Source organism: Neophocaena asiaeorientalis, unplaced genomic scaffold, assembly GCF_003031525.2.
Source record: "Neophocaena asiaeorientalis asiaeorientalis breed wild unplaced genomic scaffold, Neophocaena_asiaeorientalis_V1.1 scaffold244, whole genome shotgun sequence".
Lineage (NCBI taxonomy): Eukaryota > Metazoa > Chordata > Mammalia > Artiodactyla > Phocoenidae > Neophocaena > Neophocaena asiaeorientalis.
Window position 1 is genome coordinate 1,145,646 of NW_020173763.1, and position 4,604 is coordinate 1,150,249.

The following is a 4,604-nucleotide window of genomic DNA, read 5'->3' on the forward strand; positions in this document are numbered from 1 at the left end:
AAAAAAAAAAAAAAAAAAAAAAAAAAAATGTGGCCCTGCACTGAGTCTGGCTTGATCATTTACTAGATTTATGACCATAAGCTCTCTTCCCTGTTTCTTAACTGACTCTTTATAGTTGTGTCTATGTGACCTTTAAAATGTATACATTTCTTCAAATTTATGTTTGTTTCTTTTAGTTGTGTATTTCATCCACTCTACTGTCTTTGTAATGAGACAGTATATTTTTAATTTGCAAAACATATAAATATAGAAAGGTATAAATATAGGTATAAACAAAGACACAGACATAGATATACAGCTATATCTTCCAATGTTTCCAATGAGATCTTTTTCACAGACATCTGTTCTCATGTTACTTTTACTTGTTTTTAATTCATGAAGCCTTTCTCTGTCTTACTCACTGTCTCTAATTTATATTTTTGAACATCTTAAATGAATTTCTTTGAAAATTGTTGTTAGATATAAATAATTTATAATTAATTAATCTATGTTGAAATTATGTGTTGATTATTTATATTGTTGGCTTTCTTAACATTAGATATTTTTTTTCACTAGATGGGACTTAATTTATAAATTCCTTTTTAATGAGAGAAGGTTGCTGTTATTTCTCTCTGTAGGTATTGTATAATTGCTTCCTCCTAATCTCTAATGAAGAGCTAGGTGTTATAATACCAGTTGATGTTACTATAATTTTATAATATTAGGGTATTATGCATCCAGTTACTGAACTGGTATAAGTTTATATATAGTTTGATGCACTTTTCCTTTCTTTTCTTTTCCTTCTCACTCTCCTTCACAGGAGTCAAATCTTCATTTCAATCTGACAGCTCTCATAGCCCCGTCTAGTTCCTTTTCCCCTATATTTTCCTCATCAGCATTTTTTCCAGTAAATATTGTGTTCTTCTAATCTCATTTTGGCTTCTATGTCACAGAAGTCCAGGACTAACCCACTAGATATCCTTTATAATGAACAAGTTATTGTACTTCCATCTTTTACCACTAAGAAAGAACAGTGATTGGCAGGTCTCTTTGGCTTATGGATTCAGGATACATTATACTGTCCTGATGCACTTAACAGATCAAATGAAAGAAAGAAAGTTTTGAGTAGGTATGAGACAAATAGATGCTGAGATGACTTTGCATGATCTTACACGGCTAGAGAAATCTGTGGTAGATAAGGTTGTCTTTGCATAAAATCACACCTGTGATATCATGAAGAGTACTCTATGACCAGCTGTTACAGGAGGAAAATAAACCAAGTCTCATTTATGCATAGAGCAATTCAATGTGTTTGTACAAGTTGACAGTCAATTTCTATCACATGATAGCCTCATACACTGCTGGCTCTAAAAAAAAAATGTGGTCAGGGTAAATTCTTCTAGTGTGCAACAATGATGATTCACTGCATTGGAGGAAGAACTGCCTGAAGTTAGGTCACAAATGGATTCCTAAACTGCGATGAATGGTATGGCTATTTGGTCAGGGGCCTGGAAGGAGAAAAATCGGTAGATTTTGATGAAGAAGTAAGGAGGACACGGAGAAGAAGTGTCATAACACACCTTGGGAGCAGTTTTAAAGTACAATATGAGGATCGCTATGTGTCTCATTAATGACCACTAGAAAACATCCCCTGCAGAAGATTCACTAAACCAGGTGAACAGGTTGATAGATTCAGTAGCTTTCAGCTTCTGCCACCCTAGTTTTTATACAATGAGTCCACAGATCTCCATGCACGGTGGTGGATGGTGGATCCACAGTAAATGGTGGTAGAGACAAAAACTGTGCATGGGTCCAATACCATAAGCGTCTTCTTACCAAGGCTTATTTAGTGACTGCTACTACTGAGTGTTTGATATATCAGCAGCAGAGATATTGTTGAGCCTTAGTATAATTTAATCCCTCAAGGAGATCAACTAGAACATTGGTGGCAAGTTGGTTACATCAAACCTCATACAACTAAAAATTATTTTATTTAGTCTTTACTGGGACTAGAGAATTTTCCCAATGTGAGTTCACTTCTTTGACTCAGTATCTTTACTAACACCACTATGCTCACAGAGTATCTGATTTACTGACATGGGATCCCACATGACGTGGCCTCTGATCAAGTGATTCACTATATGGGAAAGGAGATGTGAAAATGAGCACATAACAGTGAGTACTGACCCTTCCACATATTACACTATCCACAATCTGCTGATTTTATAGATCAGTGGACTAGCTCCTTGATAGCTTGGCTAAGTGTCAATTTGGAGAGAAACCCTGTGAGTTTCGGGTACTGTCCTTTTGGATCCAGTGTATATCTTACACTAATGATGCTGAGTCCTTAGGAGGTAGAACACACAGATTGAGAAACCATGGGTGGGTGGATACAGCAGTGGCCCACTCACCATTACTCCCAGGATTTGTGCTTCCTGATTTTGCAACCTTAAATTCTATCAGTCTAGAAATCTTCGTCCCAATATAGCAACCAGGGGCACAGAAGTAGTCTCACTTGGTTATTTTGTGATCCCCATGCCAAGAACCAATAGGGAAAGAAGAGAGCTGCATTACTGGTAGGGTTATTGACCCTGTTCATCATGAAGATGAATGAGACCAATTGATTGATATATTGACTGATATATATTAGGGTCAATCATGGTAATCTCATGACCTATTTTAACTCTAAGTGAGAAATTACAATAGCCATGGCCTGAAGAAGGCATGGAAACAAGGGCATCATGCAACCAGATAAGCTACTTTGTTGGGAAGAAATGCTAGCTGAGGGTGAGGAAAGTCTAAAATGGATGGTAGATGGAGGAAAAATGAACATTACCTTGGGACTATAGGCAACTAGCAGAGATTTAGTGCGTCCCAATAACTTCTCCTTCCATATTGCTCCCCCCCAAATTATGATCATCCAATATCTTAAAGGAAATATAGCAGGATGGAATAAACTTAAATTCAAGTGGAGCCAACCAGTGCAGGGGAGGGATATAGGGGAAATCTGAAGTACTTGGTCCAGGTACCTTCCAAACTCTTAAACTGTTGCTCTGCTTCAGATTGCCAGTACCTGTGATTCACTTTACGGACTGACCTTAGCATCTTGGAACTGCTCTGTCCCCATGTGCAGAAAGCTGGAAGTGTCTGGGAATTTTTTTATCCCCCAGAATTTATATCTGGCTCTTAATAGATGGCTGACAATTGTGGCAGTGTGAAAGCCCATTTCCTTGGCTTGAGTGAGTAAAAACTTTGGGTCTTAACCTAAATCGAAGAGTTCTGCAAAATCAGTCTGATGCTATACCCCATGGAACTTGAACTCAAATCACCCCCATACTGGGCTTCGACCTGTTTCCTGTCCTGCTTTCTTCGCAACATGCCTGATTTCTCACTTGTACATAAATTCATTCTCACATAACTTGTGTTTCTGGAGAATCTGTTTTATGACGACTTCTTGCAACATGCACGGTAATGAAGGTAGAATTCTGAACCAGGTAGTCATGATCATTCCCTTAAGGAAACGTATTCTATTATAGTGCTTAGAGCTAATGCAGTAAATGACATAATTATAGATTTTAGTAACTTTAATGCACATCATAAACAGCTGACTGAGATAAATAATAATTGGGTAATTTTTTATATAGAAAAATCAGAATCTGACAGTCCCATCTCTCTCCCGCTCTGCTGCCAAGGCACAGACAGCTGCTGTGTTCACTTCTAGCATAAAGCAGTGAGTGTGAATCCTGGGGATGGCAGAGGGCTGAGTCTCTATTGAGGAGAATTCTTCCATTCTCAATGGGTTGCACATAATCATTCTCTGAAAATAAACTATAGTTACACCCTTTCTAGAAGGATTTTATGCTCCCTCGCCTACAATCACTGGAGGCAGTCCTCTATGATAGAAATTGTACCCACATACAGGGAATAGGTATTCTCTAACGCAAATTCAAGCTGACAACCAATAATCATCAATCTAATAGGAAAACTCAGACAATGAAAGCAAAGTAACAATGTTCATCAATATATGAAAAGACAAAGGAAATCCCGTTACAACAGACTACCTATTATGGAGTGGGAAAACATACCTGCAAAATAGCAATCTGAAAAAAACAACTTAACTATATTAATATGAGACAAAATATATAAAGTATTTATGTAATTGCATTATAGGAGATAAAGGAATCACTATGTAATGCCAGAACAGTCAAGCAAGAGAATATTATACATATAAACTTGTATGCCTGCAAAAAGTCTCAATATATGTAAAATGGAAAGCTAAATAACTATATAATCAATCATGAGATCATTTCTTAACTCGAAAGGGAAAGTAAAACCAATCATATTTCATAGCACACAAAGAGATACACACAGATCCAGTGAATTAACTTCTATATGTGAAAACAAAGCTTTATTTGGGAGAAAATATATGATCATTATATTAATTTTGGAATTCCTAAGCAACATGCCAACAACAAACTTACATAGACAAAATATGTAAATTCAAAAACCATAGACATATAAATCTGTGTGCGTGAGAAATGAACATAGATGAAAATATATCTCCAGATTGGGAGAAAGTACTTTTGAAACTTTCACAAATATATACACATCTCAAACAAACCAAT